Raw genomic sequence first — 19,600 nt, forward strand, 5'->3', positions numbered from 1 at the left:
CTGGTAGGAATCCCAGATAGACGAACAATACTCAAGAATTGGTCGAACAAGCGCCTTATAAGCCACTTCCTTCACTGATGGGATATATTTTCTTAAGATTCATCCTATGATTCTGATTCGGGCATCTGCTCACTATTTGTTTTATGTGGCGCTCTGGATAGTTACACTTATATATTTTACGGTAGATAGTGTTTGTCATCAACAGTTTAGTTATCCTCTAGTGGATTTCTTTCCCTATATATGTGTAGTATGTTACATTTATTTATTTTCAGTGTCAACTGCCATTCATCAATTCTTGAAGGTCATTCTGCAAATCGTTACTGTCTTCCGGCGTTGCTACTTTCTTACTGACAACCGCATCATCTGCGAACAGCCTTATAGAGCATCCGAGGCTATATCATTTATATATATTGTAAACAGTAACGATCCTATCAGACTTCCTTGGGTTACTCCGGAAATTACCTTTATATCTTAAATATCTTCAACATTTCTCGGCCCTGTCAGCAATTGTATAAATATTAATTTTAATTTTAATAATCAACAGCCTCAGTTGCATCGTTTACCTAAAATTTACCTAGGTTTCAGTCGGGATAACCCAATCCTTCTTCAAAATAACTGGGTTATTCTGAAGAATGTTGGGTTATCCCGACTGAAATCTAGGTAAATTCTAGGTAAACGATGCAACTGAGGCTGTTGATTATTAAAATTACAATTAACCTTTATATCTGTCGATTTCGTTCCGTTAAGAGCGATGTGTTGAGTTCTATCTGCAAGCAAGTCTTAAATCTAGTCGCAAGTCTGCTCCGATGCTCGATAAGATAGTATTTTTTTCACTAAAAGGAAGTGCAGGACGGTGTCAAATGCCTTCCTTAAGTCAAGGAACACAGCATCAACCTGAGTGCGTTTTGTCCAGGGCGTTGTGGATCTCATGGAGGAACAGAGGGAGCTAAGTTTCGCAGGATTTCTGTTTTCGGAATCTATATTGATTTTCATAGGGGAGATGTTTATTTTCCAAAAACGTCATAATTGTTGAGCGTAAAACATGTTCCATAATTCTACAACAGATTGAACGATATAGGTCTATAATTGTGTGTCATCTATCCTAAGGCCCTTCTTAAAAGCGGGAAAGACCTGCGCTTTCTTCCAGTCACTTGGTACCCAAGCAAAATCTCGTGGTCTCAAGCCATCTGCGATAAATCACTTATAGGTGTCTCATCTGGTCTTGATGCCTTTCCACTACAGAAAGCACAGCGTGCAGTACCCGCCACTTACTTTTCGAGACAGCTATAGCTCATTTACGTACATTCAGCATAATTTTAACAGGAAACGCCGCACTGCAGCGTTCGTCTCCAAGCACAGAGACACAAACCAATCGGGGTATCCATTCCTCCCTTGGAGGTTACAATATAGCCTACTACATACAAGGATTAGATTCTAACGTAACCTAGTGTGCTCACCTAACCTAGTTGACCTCACCAAAAACTGACGAATGACATCTGACGCACAAGGATCAAACTATCAATCGATATTATCGGGCAATCATTGGCGATTGCGACTGACGACCGTTATGTGTGTCACTGTGAACGCACGCAGCCTATGGCAAGCATTGTGGACTCGGTTTGATGACGTTTCCTGCGTGCTATAAGCTGTTCCACTGTGGAACCGAAAATATTGTAGTGACGACACGAGGCAAATTCGTACTCCACGTATCACTTTTATGTACATCTTCAGAGATTCGTAAAATTCGTGGCTTACAGCTGTTGTCCCTATACACAAAAACTAGCGTCTACTAACGTAAGTGCACTGTACTGCTACTGTTAATACATAGCTAATTGTTACCTTAGGCCTGCAGTCCCGAGAACAAAAACTGTTTTCTCTGGTCATTTCTAATCACACTGAACGAGAAAATCTCATCACCAAACAATAATTAATTAAGAGTAATGAAATTTCGGGAATACATTTGTCTAATTGACATTTGTTAGTGATTAACACTGCAAGATCATAGGTTAATGTAAGTGCGAGGTAAGCCAAGCTGGTACATTAACAACCGGTGTAACAGCCAGAATGTTGAATGAGATTCTGCAAACGTGCAAGCATTGTGTCCTACGGGTGCCGAATATCTGTTTATGGGATGGAGTTCCATACCTGTTGTACTTGGTCGGTCAATACAAGGACGGTTTGATAAGTGATTCCTTAATCGTACCACACTTACACACAAAATCTTAAATACCATAAAAGAGGAAGCGGGATGGAATCATGGTTGGTAGTCACAATTTATAACTAACACAGTTCATTGACATTACCCCTTTTCAAAAAATTGACAATTACAAATTGTGGACGAGCCGCTAGATAAAACTTTGCAAATACAGTTAGAAACCCAACGTATTCGGTTCTCTAACAAAAAGTTCCAAATTAAGAAAACAGGTTTACTGACAAACTTGAGAACTTCAGACTCCCATATAGGACTTCCCTCAAAATAGATATAATGAAAACAGTTACAGGTAAAGGGTGACTTAATAACACTTGAACACTAGTGCCAAGCTAGGATGCCATTAAATAACATGATAGAACCACTTAAATAAAAAACTACAACAGAAACACTGATCTTTAAAGAATAAATGTTCACGTGCTCAGACGTGTTAATACAACATTACTAGAAAAAGCTGCACAAGGAACTCAGCAGATGCTATGCAGTTTAAGGTTTAGCCAGTTGCCAGTCCCTAATATTTAGGAAAACAAGTTCATATACAAACAGGTTACATACAGTATACATATCTACCAGCTTCTCCCCCCTTGACGGAAGGACGATAAATGCTAAACTTTGGAAAACAATTTGTGAACAACTCCGGTAGTAGCCAGGTTCTTAAACACTGCCAGGCCTAGACCTCGGATGACATTTCACTCCCCGCCAAGGCGCTGGCACAGTCAAAAGTTTCTGCCCGAATCACAAAGAGATTCCAATAATTCTGAAACATAGAAACACTCGGCAAAACCTTTGACTCACTTACACATGGACAACTGTATTAATAGAGTGCAGGTTTTAAAAACGGCAATTTAGAATCATTTGATTGCAAGAGACCTAAAACACTAGTAAAATATCTGAGAATATTATCAAATAACGGCCTCCATTTGACTAGGCCAACAGAACTCTACTACACCGTCTTAAGGTTCGACTATGAAAGTCTCACCATAATAATAAAGTTTAAAATCTCTGAGTTCGTCGGTGAACAAACAATTACGACGACTTACTCCATATCAGGAACACAATACGAGGGAGCGGGTTCACAGCTTCACTGTTTCCCTTCAAATTTTGTTCCCAGCGAAGTCACAGAACTTGTATCTCCAAGCTGCCCATGTCGGCAAAACGCCCAACCGATTTCACTCCACAACGTGTAACGGTCATCACGCTCCTTCGGCAGCCGTTGACACTCGTCTCCGCGCGAATGTCACGAAATCTCGAGGGTTAGCCGTCGAAGGCTAACAACCCACTCGCTTCGCCCGACAGCAGGGAAGACAAAACACGCGAAAATCAAACATAACTTAGCTCAACCACAATCGATCTTAACGATACATGAACAAAATAACACTGGCGCCAACTCGCCACGGCTCACGGTTAATGCATTATGTGGATGACACTGGAGTTGTCCTCCAATGATGTACCATATGTGCTCTAGTGGTGACAGATCTGGTGATCGAGAAGGTCGAGGCAACACCTCGGTATACTGCAGAGCTTGTTAGACTAACAACAACGTTTCGTGGGCGAACGTTGTCCTTTAGGGCAACATGAATGGCAGCACAATAGGTCTAGCCAGCGGACTGACGTACAAATTTGTCGTCAGTGTGCCTGGAATGACCTTGCTGTCATACGAAATCGCAACCCAGACCATAGCTGAGGTGTACGTCCAGTGTGTGTAGCATACAGATAGATAGGTTAGAGGCCTTCAACTGGCCTTGTTCTAACCAACGCGCTGTCATCACTGGCACCGAGGCAGAACCAGGATTCATCATAAAACGCAACAGACCTACACGATTCACGAGTATGGAGCTTAAGAGATAAACAATCCTGTACCGTCTGATGGTAACCTCAAATGCACTCCGCCGAACAGCAATTAAATCCACTTAATGATGGTGTGATCTCCCTCAACTCGAACCACAAGAAACGAAGTTGATCGCGTTGATACAGAGCTACATTGACGGAAAAAATATCGCAACACCAAAAAATAATTAATGTTGCGTAATGACGTTTCTGAAACACATTTGCCTAGGTAACATCAACAAGTGTTTAAAACTGCAATATCACAGGTTAAAATAAGTGCGAGATTGGAAATGAGAAATACTAGTATATTAATAATCGGTGTAACCGCCAGAATGTTGAATGCAAGTATGCAAACGTGCGTGCATTCTGTTATACGGCCGTCGAAGTCAGTTTGTCGGATGGAAAATGGTTGAAATGGCTGTAAGCACTATGGGACTTAACATCTGAGGTCATCAGAGGTACATTTGAAGTCTAGACTTAGAACTACTTAAACATAACTAACCTAAGGATATCAAACACATCCATGCCCGAGGCAGGATTCGAACCTGCGACCGCAGCATTGAGGGATGGAGTTCCATGCCTGTTGCACTTGGTCGGTCAATACAAGGACGGTTACTGAAGGACGGTTAATGTAGGTCGTGGCACTCTGCAGTGGATGCTGGGTTGCAACAGCGGTATGTGGGCGAGAGTTATGCTATTGGAAAACACCACCTTGAACAGTATTCATGAATGGCAGCACAGCAGGGAGAATCACCAGGTTAACTTATTAATTTGCATTTAGGGTGCGTGGGATAACCACCAGAGCGCTCCTGCTGTCATATGAAATCGCATCCCAGGCCATACTTCCCGGTGTACGTTCAGTGTCTTCAGCCGCAGACAAGTTGGTTACAAGCCCTCAACTGGCACCGAGACGGAACTATCCATCTAACACAAGAAAACTCCACCCTACCCTCCAATGAGCTCTCGTTGACACCACTGAAATAACAAATGCGATGGTTTGGGGTCAGTTGAATGCACGCTACGAGGGTCACTCCAAAAGAAATGCACACTATTTTTGTAAAAATACAGTTTCCATTCTGCATGTGTGAAAGTTTTACAGTGTGTAGATACATGCTTCCCGCTTGTTTTCAAACTTAGTTCAACGTGTTCCCGTGAGTAGCGCCGTCACAGCATGTCTTCAAGATGGCCGCTACATTTGACGTTCGTCAGAAGCAACGTGCTGTCATAGAATTCCTGTGCTGTGAAAACGAGACAGTGGGGAACATCCACAAGAGGTTTAAAAAGGTGTATGGAGATGCTGCTGTCGATCGCAGTACAGTTAGTCGGTGGGCAAGCAGGTTACGTGATGAAAGCGGGCACGGCAATATTGAGGATTGTCCTCGCAGCGGCGGGCCTCGTATTCCACACTCTCCAGACAATGTGCAGAGAGTTAACGAATCGGTGACTGCTGACAGACACATCACTGTGAACGAATTGTCACGCTACGTTGGGATAGGGGAAAGAAGTGTTTGCAAAATACTGAAAGTGTTGGCGTTAAAGAATGTTTGTGGCAGGTGGGTTCCCAGGATGTTGGCAGTGGCTCACAAAGAAACAAGAAAAACGGTATGCAGCGAACTTTTGGAACAGTACGAGAATGGTGGAGATGAATTTCGTGGAAGAATTGTGACATATGATGAAACATGGCTCCATCATTTTTCACCAGAGACGAAGAGGCAATCAGTGGAATAGCATCCTGCAAATTCACCCAAGAAAAAAAAATTCAATACAACACCTTCTGCTGGAAAAGTTATGGCTACGGTGTTTTTCGATTCCGAAGGACTCTTGGTTGTGGATAATATGCCGAGTGGAAACTCCCTAAATTCTGATGCATATGTGACAACACTGAAGAAACTTCAAGCTCGACTGAGTCGTGTTCGACCACATCGGCAAAAGCAGGATTTTTGCTGTTTCACGACAATGCACGACCACATGTCAGTCAAAAAACCATGGAAGTGATCACAAAACTCGGATGGACAACACTGAAACACCCGCCTTACAGTTCTGACCTGGCTCCATGCGACTATCTTCTCTTTGGGAAACTGAAAAACTCTCTTCGTGGAACAAGGTTTGAAGATGATGACTCCCTTGTGCACGCTGCCAAACAGTGGCTCCAACAGGCTGGTCCAGAATTTTACCGTGCGGGTATACAGGCACTGGTTCCAAGATGGCGTAAGGCAGTTGAGAGGGATGAAAAATATGTGGAGAAATGAAAATATTGTTCCTAAAGGATGTATCTACACACTGTAAAACCTTCAAACATGTAGAATAAAAGATGGATTTTTGAAAAAATAGTGTGCATTTCTTTTGGAGTGACCCTCGTACAAGGCGTTTGATTCGGAGCTATCTTTGATGTAACCGATTTGTAACAGTTCGTTGTTTTACTATGGTGCCAGTTGCTACTCAAATTGATGCTGCAAATGCAGTACGATGCGCCAGAGCCATACGCCGAACACGATGGAATTTCCTCTCGGTTTTGCCACGTGGCTGTCCGGTAGCCCCGTCTTCTTGCGACGTACATTCTCGTGACCAACGCGGCCAGCAATCATGCACAATGTCTGCATTCCTGCCAAGTCTTTTTGCAATATTGCAGAACATCCTGCTTCTCGTGGTACTATTACACGACCTCGTCCGAACTCAGTGAGGTGTTTTTGTCACCTTACAGCTATTCTTGACTAACAACTCACCACGAACAATTTGTCAGTAACTAACGCTCACGACCGTTTGAGCGTGAGTTTAATGGAAACCTAATTTGCATCTTCACAGTGGAGCTATTACCACCACTCTTACACGAGTGGCGCGAAATCTGAATAGACATCATCCTTCAGAAGCAGAAAGACGCCTACCAACATTCGTCTCACAATTCCTTCTTGATGTTGCTATTTTTTTCCATCGTTGTATGTGTAAAAGAAGAAAAAATCCAGGTGTGCAAATATCAAGAACTGAGAAGGCAAGCCAGTACAAAATGAAGATGGGACGGTTGAAATGTCTAAGGAATATACAACCTACATAACTTTCTGTCCAGAAGCAAAGTCGAAAGTTTATCACCAAATGTTCTTTTTTAGACTCCAGAGTGGCGGGGACATTAACCAGGATGACTGCATTTCTGCAGAATATCTTTTTTTAGTTGCATTCAGTGTGTTTTACTCGATAATCCATTTCCTCTTCTCAAAACCCGTTCAAATGTGTACCAAAGACAAAGTTATTAAAAACGTGTATTACTACAGGAAAGCCAAAGTTTGTTTTGCGTTACGTTTTTCATAACGTCATATTTACATGAATGGTATAATATCATACGTTTTTAAACAAGTTTTCAGGTGAGAAAGTGGATTATCGAATACAAAATGCAAGGTACTGTTTAGAAAAGAACTTATTTTCGTAACGAATAAGAATAGAAAAAAACGGAATCACAGCAGTTAAAGTCCTCCTGGACGCTTATTTGATATATTCTTTACTTTATTTCCGGAAAAAGTTATTTGGCGTGGAAAGGATAAATGAGACATCCTGAACAGAAGGACTACGCAAGGGAAACGAAGACACAGTTATCGAAACGTAAGTGGATAAAGATGAACGTGAGACATGATACCATGCGAAGAATTTGACAGAGCCCTGAAAGAACTCAGCCGGAGCAAGTTACCTGGAGTAGACATCATTCCCTAAGAATTATTTGAATCGTTGGGAAAATAATCATAAAAGTATTCCACCTGGTAGGCAGCATCTCAGACAGGCGAAATATCCGATATATGATAATATATTAATTCAAAGGCCATACAGTGCCGTTGCTAACGGATGTGATTATTAAACGTCCATACTTGCAAAATGCTGACGCAAATTACTTACAGAACAAGGCAAAGACTGGTAGAAAACATCTTTGTGGATGTCAGATGGCTTGCGGAGCAATCTAGGAACAATCCGACCCTACGATTTACCCTATAAAGTAGACCAAAGGAAAGACGAACCCACATTTACAGCACTGTCCGATTTAAAGAAAGCTTTTCCAATATTAAGGTTCAATTACAGGGAGGTAAATGTTATCTATGAGTTTTCCAATGAGAATTGAGTGAACAATTATGTGATTGGAATCACAGATAAAACATCGACTTTCCTGGTAGAGAGGTCACGCAATATCACATTTAGTCGTTATGCAATGAACAGATATTGAACTTAAACAAGAAAACGAGCAAGAGTTTCACTTCAAAAAGGGAAAATCAGTACTGTGAAATTTAACTAAGCGATGCTTACATAGATGGTGTAGCGAATTTTGTTTTGCAGCGAACGCGGATTGTCAGATGAAGCGGAATGAACACCCGAAGATACTAGGCAGGATGATGGGTATAATTATAATAGCTGGACAAAAAAGGGAAACAGTAGGCGAGAACAGAAAGTGTTAGACTTCCGGCCTATAGCCCATTTTATTCAATAACTTGGTAAATCAGTTGAACGACCTGAATAGTCCCTTGGAATAAGGTTACAAGATGAACACAAACGCTACTGAAATAGGATAATGGAATGTAGCAACTTAGATCTAGCAGTACTGAGGGAATAAGATTATGAAATAAACTACTGAAAATAGCGCGTGAGTTTTACTGTTTTTACAGAGAAATATTTGCCAGTGGCCGCAGTAAAACGGATATAAAACACTTATTGTGAATAGCGAGAAAGAAGAAATTCGTGAACAGTGAATATAACTTTATGTCGTAGGAACTATTTTCTGAGCGTAATTATCAATACTTTTTGGAAATTAAACGTGAACGATAAACAGTTCAGACAACAAGAGAATAGGTGCTTTTGAAATGTGGTGATACAGAGGATGCTGAAGGTTAGAAGGGTAGATGGGGGAAATAATGAATAGGAAATGAACTGAATTGGGAAGCAAAGAAATATATGGTACAACTTGACTAACATAGGACGTCGGTTGATTGGAAGCATCCTCATGCCTGAAAGTATCAGCAACTTAGTAATGGAGAGGAAGTTCTCTTGACTGACGACGAACACCTTGAGTGCGAGTCGCAAGTTTAATCTCAATTAAGGCTCATTTGAAAGTGTTGTGTTAACAGTTACGACAGGAAAAATACTAACTGCTAATGACTTACCATGTGCATTACAAGAGCGACTGAAGCGTAGTGTCCGGGAGGTGCGGAGATCAACCTTCTCGCGATGTACGTATTACACTTCACAACATGAACATTGTCGACATGTAAGAAATGTTCAAAACAAACCATTAATTTGCATCGTGAGCATCGAATGAAAAATGCCCCGCTACAGCGATCACAAAGGTTCGCACCAGCAAGAACTCCTTGGAGCTACAAAGTGTGCGTACGTTCAGCAAGGAATCCACTTTTAAAGAATGCATATAGAATCATATTGGTGTAACAGGGTGTTGATAACTCATGGAATGTGATGACATGCAACAGAATGAGTCTGTCTTGGAGATTATCAGGAAACTCGCTATTCCTTAAGGTGTAGCAGCAGGTAGCTCGATTATATGTTTCATAGGCACGGAAAAAACTGCTTTTTTCCAGTGGTTCCAAGTGGTACGAACTGCAATGTCACACGCTTTTTAGGAAGAACAGTTTGCTTTAAGGGAGTATGATTTTTATACACAGACCAGGAATCAAGCAAAATAAACTTGTTTTGAACAGGTATGGCCTAAAACAGTGTTCATACCATAGTTATGGTTCGCTTACACCCATTTTCCCACTGCTGCATGATGTATATACATTCACTACTGCCCTTGCGAGATCTTGCACACGAGAAAGAATCATAGGGGGCAGAGCACTTTCAACTTCTCGCGGTACAATAAATAACTTTCCAGCCAATTTACCATCCAGATTAACAGTCGGCATAATTGTATACGAATGCTTTAAGGCATTGATGTTAGTTGTTGTTGATACAACTCTCTTCGTACCTCTAATTTCCAGGGCTCCTTTCATATGCATTTCCTCTTCAGATCCCGATTGACCGGAGTTGAAAAGATATTTCTTACTGAACGACGGGATAAGTTTGTATATCTCATCTATAAATTTTCGAGCCGATTCCGCAGTTTGCTGTGCATGATCTAGCTGTCGCTCTGTTTGAAGTTTCGTTACCTTACGTCCTCCAATCCTGTAGCACTGTTTGAAGTTGTACAACCGTCCACCGCTTCCCTTGAAATCACTGTACTCAATGTCGCACGCATTGTGACGTGCATAACGTAGCAGATCACTACCATGTACATCCTTTAAGTTGTATCGAGCGTCCTTTAAACGTGCAGACGACAAGTGCGCCTTTTCCTCCACTGAATACCCTTAGTTTTTCTTATGCACCACACGCTCATATTGCTGCAGACTTATTCTAAATCTGTTCATAATTTTTTTTACTATGCTAGGATGATTTTCCATGTGCGTAATTATGTTCTGTACCTGCTCCTTAAACAACGATTATCATTTACTACGTTTCACTGGAGACGCTCATATTGCTGCACAGTTATTCTAAATCTGTTCATAATCTTTTTTAATATGCTCGGATGATTCTCCATCTACGTAATTATGTTCTGTACCTCCTCCTTAGACAACCATTATCATTTACTACCTTTCACCGGAGACGGGATTTGTGGCTCCATGTCCGGCAAGGATTATGAACTACGTCGCTCGACACCTGTTTCACTTGTAATGCACGTATCGCCATCATTGTACTCCTCATGTACATTGTCCGCACAGTCGAGGGTACACGACACAACACATTCCACTGACTCACCTTGCAGAAAAGCTAATATTTCATGCTAATTTGGATAAAACTGACATTGTGAGACCGTGGCTGAGTACAATTAATGTAGGTTAGTTCTTACAAAGAAGAAGACAGCTATCAGCCACTATTAATGCTGCTATTTATTTAGGTAAATAACGCCGTTACCGGTGTCGAACTGGCAAGTTCATCAGACGGCTGTTCAAATGATTTTCAAGATACACTTTTCCGTCATCGTCCGTTCTCAAATTTTATTCTTCCACTGTGGCGAAGTATTTTTGGTGTGTTGTTGCCGTCGAAAATTCCGCGCGATTTTGTTGAGTAGTTGCAGGATTGTATTTTTCGAATACTCCAAAATATATCCAGCACTTATGTACTTTGTACATCACCATACTGTGCAAAGCACCACACACACGCACACACACACACACACCAAAAAGAGTTTGCCATATGCGAAGTTATCACAAAGATTGCAATCTTTGTGACAACTTCACATGTGGCATATTCTTTTTGGTGTGTGTGTGTGTGTGTGTGTGTGTGTGTGTGTGTGTGTGTGTGTGGTGCTTTGCACAGTATGGTGATGTACAAAGTACATAAGTGCTGGATATATTTTGGAACATTCGAAAAATACAATCCTGCAACTTCGCAACTATATCGCGCGAAATTTTCGACGGCAGCAACACACCAAATATACTTCGCCACAGAGGAAGAATAAAAATCGAGAACGGACGATAATGGAAAAGTGTATCTTGAAAATCATGTGGACAGCTGCCTGTTGATGAACTTGCCAGTTCGAAACCGGTAACGGTGCTATTTACCTAAATAGATATCAGTATTAATAGTGGTTGGTTGCTGTCTTCTTTGCAAGAATTAACCTACATGCTAATATTTCATCTGCCACATCTTTCTAATTTCGAATTCCCTGGGTTCCTCTGTGATGAAAAGTCAACTTTAGCAACTGCTGTAGTAGATAGGATGCAATGTTTGCTTTTCTTATCGTTGCCAATGGTCTGCTTTGTATCAACACCACTACTACTACAGCGCTGTTGTGAGTTGTCATCCATCTATCTAAGCTACGTTTCGTGGCTTCATGCTGCACTGAAGGTTGGATATCTCCAGACCCGCCCCTTGCTGCCGTTAGTAGCCAATATTGTGGTTGCTCGGTACGCACTATGTGGAGCGTAGAATCCTGTAAACATCACTGGCCTTTTGCGATCTCGCATTCCTGGCGTTCCTTGTAAACAGAGTCAGATAGCTCTAGATTGCGGAACGTGTGGAGATCTGCACAGAGTAAACGGTCGTCAAATGAGGCTTCGGTTGGTGACCAGAAGAATAATAACAGTTATTTTGCTTCCCATAAATGTTTTTGACGAGAGAGTGTGTTTCCGATGACAGTTTGGTACGTAGTCGGAACACGGTAGCGTTGTTATTTGGAAATTTCGAGGAGCCGGTGACTAACCTAATCAGCACTGAGTGAAAAATTATCGCATTGCAATCGCAGGTAAATCGTCTTTCCCTGTAGAGAGTAAAATCAATATTACATTTAGTCGTTATGTAATGGATAGACATTGAACTCAAAGAAGGAAACAAGCAAGACTTTCATTTTAAACAGGGAAAATCAGTACTGTGACATTAAGCTAAACGATGCTTCCCTAAATGGTGCAACGAATTTTGTTTTGCGGCGAACGCAGATTATAGATTATCAGATGAAGTGGAATGAAACTCAGAAGACACTACGCAAGACGTCATTCTCACGTTATACCCTTCGATCTGTGTCATCACTGTATAGCAACAAGTGTTTCGTAGCTACACGGTATTCCTATGTATACCGAGTTGTTAGTTGTTCAGTTGTTTTGTGTGTGTGTGTGTGTGTGTGTGTGTGTGTGTGTGTGTGTGTGTGTGCAATACTTGTTTGGTGTGCATTGATTAGTGATGATATGTGAATAAATCGATTGACACTGTTTTGCGATTATTAGTTGATTAATTTGGAACGATGTGCTTCAGTTTTACTAATTATTTATTTAAACTACGACCGGTTTCGTCATTTTAAAATTCCAGCTTCAGTTGCATAGATTATTGTGTTTGGCAACACATAACAAGCGGTCGGGCCTGCCACTACACGTAGGCGGAAATTGTTCACTGCCGGGCAGCCGCACAGTAGGAACGCTAACTACGACGTCAGTATAATTTCATACACCTGTTGACGGGATTTTAAAATACCGAAACCAGTCGGGATTTAAATAAATAATTAGTACAACTGAAGCTGATCTCCCAAAGAAAATTAATTATCACGGCTCTCAGTTGCATTATTAGCTAAATGGTTTGGAAATATGGAGTATTCAACTGTTTTTGCACATAGCAACCATTCATTCTGGAAACATGCGTGTTGTGTGTGAGCGTAGCTGCTTAACTTTGGTGGCTATGGCCAGTGCGTGTCACGTCGCATCTGTTTCGTTGATGACGCTGCTGCTAACACTGCCGTCAGTTTTAGTTTTCTGCACCATTATAAATACCTTATTTACGTCTTTCCATGAACTTCTTGACTCACTAGCACCTAGTCATAGATTCTGATTTCGTTCTACATATCGGATACGTAGTTTTAGTTTTCAACATGTTCTGTAGCACTACATTTCATATCCTTGATTTTTCTTGACCTACGCTCAACTCCCAACATCATTACCGTCATAAAAGCTAGTACTACTCTCTCACATAAAGCACTACGGAAGCCTAATGAATTTAAGCAAAGTATTGGCGCATGACGAGCTTTTGGCCATCACATTTCCTCTCCAGGTTAGGACAATTCCGGGGATGAAAATCCAATATCGGGATTCCTCCAACTTCCTAACTCCTGATTAAGCCCTGTAACTGGATGGCAGAGAAGAGTATGTGCGCGCTTTACCTTCGTACTTCGTTGTTAAATGCAGTATGTTTGCTGATAAGATGGTATCCTTACCTTCCTATTATACGGCAACTTTTCACGGCAACGTACAAACTACACTAATCACAACTCATAACTCTGCTATACGTAAATTACAGTTCATCTGCTGTATTTTGCCCATATTCTCCATCACGTATACTTCAACAATTCATTGCACGTTCGTGTTACGGAATACTTTATCTACGCAGGCGTGCCGTATTGTTAGCCGCTCGCTTTGAAGTACAAATACAATAGAAGTAGCCAGACCAGAGTCGTTGCATTTACGAACACATCTGCATAGCGTCGTAAAACGTGAAACTGTTCGTTTCCGGTCTCTTTTAACATTTCTTCTACCGAGCAAAGTCAACTGAGATTAATTAATCAACTGTTTGGAATATATTCTCACTTAGGCTCAGTCTAACTTAGCAGTGATTCCTCTCCAGAATTACCGCAAATTATGACAAGGGTCTTTGTAATTTAATAGGTACCACGAGATTCTTACGTGCAACTTACCATAAGGAGGACACAGAACTTTTGACGAAGTAATTTTCATCGATAACATTCGCAATTTCACAAGAGCTCTTATTCATCCACGCAATAGAACCACACACTTTGCACTTTATTCGTATGAAAATCTGTGTAATATCGAGTTGCTGCTCAGAGTATATGGAAATCAACAATTAATCGTTTACATGAAAAGCCTTTCATCTATTCTTGTCCAGCTTTTGGAAACTGTCAATTACTACGCATTGTTTATAGCCGAACAGCAGTGATGTTACAAAATTGTGCAGTTAACATAAATGGTATAACCTTTGTGGTTTCAGTTACTTTAAAGTTAATTTAGCAGCAACCACTACAGCGTCACCGGCTCAACACAGGAAAACTGAAAATGGTGACCTTAACGGACAAAGAATTACCCCCAAGAGACACTCTAATAACCTGTAACATCGCCTCGGGCTTTGATAAATGCCCTAGTAAAGCCGGGAAGAGAAGACGCTCTGTAAAATAACTAAAAGCAGTAAAATGAAATCACCGTATCGTTGTGTCCGAAGCTTTTCAGATTCATTCTGTGCTCTCCTTATGTCGGATCGTACTACACTTCGCCTCCTTTTCGATAACGCTGTGTGGCAGCTGTTCTGTGCAGTACAAACTTCAGATTTCTTCCTACTTTACTTTCGTTCTTTCGTTAACACGTATTAGCCATTTCCAGTCAACGGCTCCTGACTTACCAACTTTTCTTTCCATTTTCCTAAATTGCGTTTCATATTTGTGGGGCCACCTTCATGTTCTTTTAATTACGTCTTAGAATGCTCTCATCTCAGACTCAACTTTTTTTTTTCCTGCCGTTCGAAATAAACTGGTATGATTGAATACCCGTCGCATCCTTGGCAGATACCAGGACGAGAATCATTAAGAGAATCCTACGGAATGTTATTCATCCTCGAAAAAGTTGGCTTACAAAACACACGTCGTAAAGATTCTTAAAAATGAACAGCAGTCGTCTAGGGTCCAACCGATACGGTCAAGAAGTCAGGGATGGAGCTGCAGGCAATGTCGTGCTGTTAGCAAACGTTCTCCCGTTGTAAGACTGCTGCTATAGCCCATCGCCCCATAGCCGATTAATACCAAATTTCGAGGCACTGTCGTAACGGATACGTCCGTCGTACGTCGCACACTGATTTCTGATCTTATTTCACGCAGTGTTGCTTATTTGTTACCACTGACTACTCTGCGAAAACACTACGCAAACGCCGCTGCTCTCGGTCGTTATGTGACGGCCGTCGGCCATTGCTTTGTCTGCGGTGAGAGATAATGCCTGAAATGAGGTATTCTCTGCACACTCTTACCGCTGTAAATCTCGGAGTATTGAATTCGCTAACGATTTCCGAAATGAAATGCCCCTTGCGTCTAGCTTCGACTACTATACCGGTTACAGAGTCTGTTATTTCCCGTCATGGGGCCACAATCACGTCGGAAACCTTTTCACAAGAATCACCTGAGTACAAATGACAGCTCCGCCAATACATTGCCCTTTTATACCTCTTGTACGCGATGGTACTGTCATTTCTATGTGTGTATATTGCTATCCCAAGACTTTCGTCACCTCAACGTATTCCTACGAAATCTAATATTACACATTGTTTTTAAGGTCTCAAGACTTCGTATATCATCCAGACTTCCAGCTGCGACGCGCACAGTGTTAGGTCTTTCCTTCACTGTCCTCGTTAACCTCTCCAGAGTAACTGCTTCAACTCACAAGTATCGACGGTGGCGCCTTCCAGCAGCAGGCTGTATTATCGTGAAGTTAACTCTGGTCTTACCTGTTTTCAAGAAACATATGTACTCCTCCTCGACACAGTGGGTCGCTAAAAGAACTGTTGTCATGGCCGTGGACCCAAGTTGTCAACAAGGCACTGTGCAAGCTGATGGTGGCTCTATGATGGTGTGGGCTGCGTTTACATGAAATTGTCTCGGTCTCCTGGTCCAACTGAACTGGTCATTGACTGGAAATGTCTATGTTCGGCTACTTGGAGACCATGTGCAGCCATTAGTGAACTTGATGTTGCCAAACAATGATGGGATTTTTATGGATGACAATGAACCTTTGAAACACGTATGTAACGTAGCAGCGATGGCGAGGCATTGCAGCGTCTCTGACCAGAGAGTATGCGCTTGACCGCGCGAGTGTTGCGAGCGGTTCTCAGTCAGTAGCTCAGTTCAGTTGCGTCAAGCAGTACGCTAGTAGTCGTCATGCAGAGCGGTCGGTCAGTAGTAGCAGCCCAGTGCGGTTGTGTGATGTAGTCTGTCGGCAACACTGGTCAAGAGGCTGAATGAGGTATATTATTAATTAAGGTAATGATCAGATAATGTAAAGTTTATTTATTGTAATTAATCTCCAACAAGTGCCCCAATAATAATTTTTATTTCAAAAGCAGTTTTTACAAAACAAAATTTATTTAATTGCACTTCCCATTTCATTCCACTTCCGTTAAAGAAAAATTTCAGTAAAATCACAAAAAAAGGGATATTATTATTTGCAATGCAGTTCCTCCAAGCCGTGCGCAAGAATAAGAGCAGAAATTTGACTAGCAGTTACAATGAGGTAAGAATCTAATTCTGATTTTTTTTGCACAGAGCCAAAGACCGATATTTCGGTTTAATTGAATTTTCATTATCACTGAGATTTCATTAGCACTGAATTGTTTTTCATTATTTTTGTGGGAGCTTATACCAGAGTCAGATTGCGAATTTCACATTTTTGTTGCCTTTGTCAGTACATTTCATTGCAGGGAGGTTATTCTTGGCTCCTATTCATTTATTATTTCTGTCTTTAAAATTTCAATGGAGAGTTACACTTAGCGTAATGTCCATTAGCATTCATAATTAAATATTGTCCTATTTCTTTCTTTTAAATCTTTGTGGGGAGGTTACACCTTGTCAAAGGGCCACAATAGTATGCGGTCGGTTTGAAGAACTAACACTTTTAGCGAATGATTTGACTACCCAAACGCCCGATGTGGGACGTAATCGAGGTGTCAGTTCGTGCAAAAAAATTCTGCACCGCAACACTTTCGGAATTATGGGCGGCTATAGAAATAGCATGGTTGCATATTTCTGCAGCGGCCTTTAAACAATTGCTGAGACCATGCCTTGTCGGGTCGCTAGGACGCCCGACAATAGCCCGTGACTTTTGTCACCTCATAGTAAGTTCTGAGATATTGTAAAAGGACGGGGATTTCCGGTATTGAAGCGTGGGACTTAGGAAAAGCGGGAAAGGCGTGGACGGGGCCTAATAAGTTACCGCTGGTTGCACAGAAAACACATACAAATTATTTAAAAAAAATCAAAACTCTCAACAATCATTTTTAAAGATTTTACTACACTGGTGGCTGAAAGCGTTATTAGAAGAATTGCAAGTTATTATCAGCTGAAGGCCGCAAGCAATGTTACACGCAATCAAAAGGTTCAAAATTATTCGTCGGCTAAGGGACAGAAACAATTTCAAAAATACACAACGGCTGAAGGCCGGAATTACAAATGGGGAAGGCAGTAACATGTTAAAACATTAGTGTAAATTTTAAACATTTATGACAACTTGTGTAAATATGGCGGAGTGAACCACAGTGTTCCCTGGATCGTCCTGAGGAACGTGACTACAGCTGTGTAAGCGGTGGGACAGGCAGCCAAGAGCCGTAATCACGTAAAGGGTGGCAACTCACACTAGGGGTAGCTTAAGCGCCGACCAACCAACTAACCAATCATCTGACCGACCGTGGGAGCAGCAACGCACAAAAACAGCGAGATCTCAAACAATGGAGGTCTCACTACTGGATACGGTCCACTCAACTTCAAACGTCCTGCGTTCGGTCATCAGCTACAGCCCCCCGTTCCGACAGTGCCCGCACGCCGCCAGCGGTCCCGGCATGCTCTCGCGCTGCGGACCTCCTCACTGCTCCATCCCAAGCTGAAAAGCCTCGCACACACGGCGACTCAGGACGCAGACAGTACATAAATAACTGTTGTGGCTTCGCAAGACAGCCAAGCCACTTTGAGGAAGCCGAAAGGCACGCGTTTAAGCTCACGCAGGCTCGCGTGAGGTCTGGAACAGGACAAGGAATTTATAGTAGCAAAGAACGTACGTAACTACTGGAATACTTAACTTTAATTCATAATTGGTGAACATCGCTCTTGACGGTACATGTTTTACAGCATCAATAGTAACCGGTAATGGCGCCTTGCTAGGTCGTAGCAAATGACGTAGCTGAAGGCTATGCTAACTATCGTCTCGGCAAATGAGAGAGTAATTTGTCAGTAAACCATCGCTAGCAAAGTCGGCTGTACAACTGGGGCGAGTGCTATGAAGTCTTTCTACACCTGCCGTGTGGCGGCGCTCGGTCTGCAATCACTGATAGCGGCGACACGCGGCTCCGACGTATACTAATGGACCGCGGCCGATTTATAGGTACCACCTAGCAAGTGTGGTGTCTGGCGGTGACACCACAATAACTGCACATTAAAACCACACAAGATACACACGGATCGGCGAAGACGACTACACAATGTCTCAAACAATCCTAAAACCAGTCACTGAAACAACACGGACGAATTATAGGTCGGCAGAAACAGAGAGAAGCCACAAGCAGTCGGAAAACGAAATTTACGTCGTCCGCTGCGACGACCGACCGAAAGACCAACCAACTGTCGTCCCCACTCAAGTCACGCACTGAAAAGATCCCAGTATAAATCGTCAGCTGACAACTTATTGCCATGAGGGCACTGCGACAGGCGAACACACACACACACACACACACACACACACACACACACACACACAGGTGAAAGCTACACTACTTGAATATCACGGTCCATTCAACTAAAACTCACTGAATCTGGTCCTTGACGTGGTCGTGCACTCTCGCGACCACATCCTTCCGTCGGACAGTGCATGCGTGTCGCCAGCGGTCGGGCGAGTCCTTACTGTCCGGACCTCACCGCTGCTCCGACGCAATTCCCTAGCCCGACACACGACGACCCGGAAATACTAAAGGCCCCTCCAAAGATGGTACCACAGTACGCGCTATCGATAACCGCTGCTGCTCCTCACAGACATACAAGGCAAACTAAAGTAGTGATGCCAGTGAACACACTATGCAAAACGAGACGCCACTATCGCCATTACAAGATGCCAGGCTATGAACGGCATCAACGCGAGCCTCACACGGCTCAGGTATGATGATTGTCACATGGTAATAACAACAGCACCACTGATTGGCGTAACAAGCGTGGGATTAATTAGGAGTATTAAGCTAGTTAAAAGTCTGAGTTGCTATAAAAGTCACACAGATCGAAATTCTTCTTCTTTTATGGACTGAAAATAAGCCAAAATG

This window comes from Schistocerca piceifrons, chromosome 3 (genome assembly GCF_021461385.2).
Source record: "Schistocerca piceifrons isolate TAMUIC-IGC-003096 chromosome 3, iqSchPice1.1, whole genome shotgun sequence".
In the NCBI taxonomy this organism is placed as follows: Eukaryota; Metazoa; Arthropoda; class Insecta; order Orthoptera; family Acrididae; genus Schistocerca; species Schistocerca piceifrons.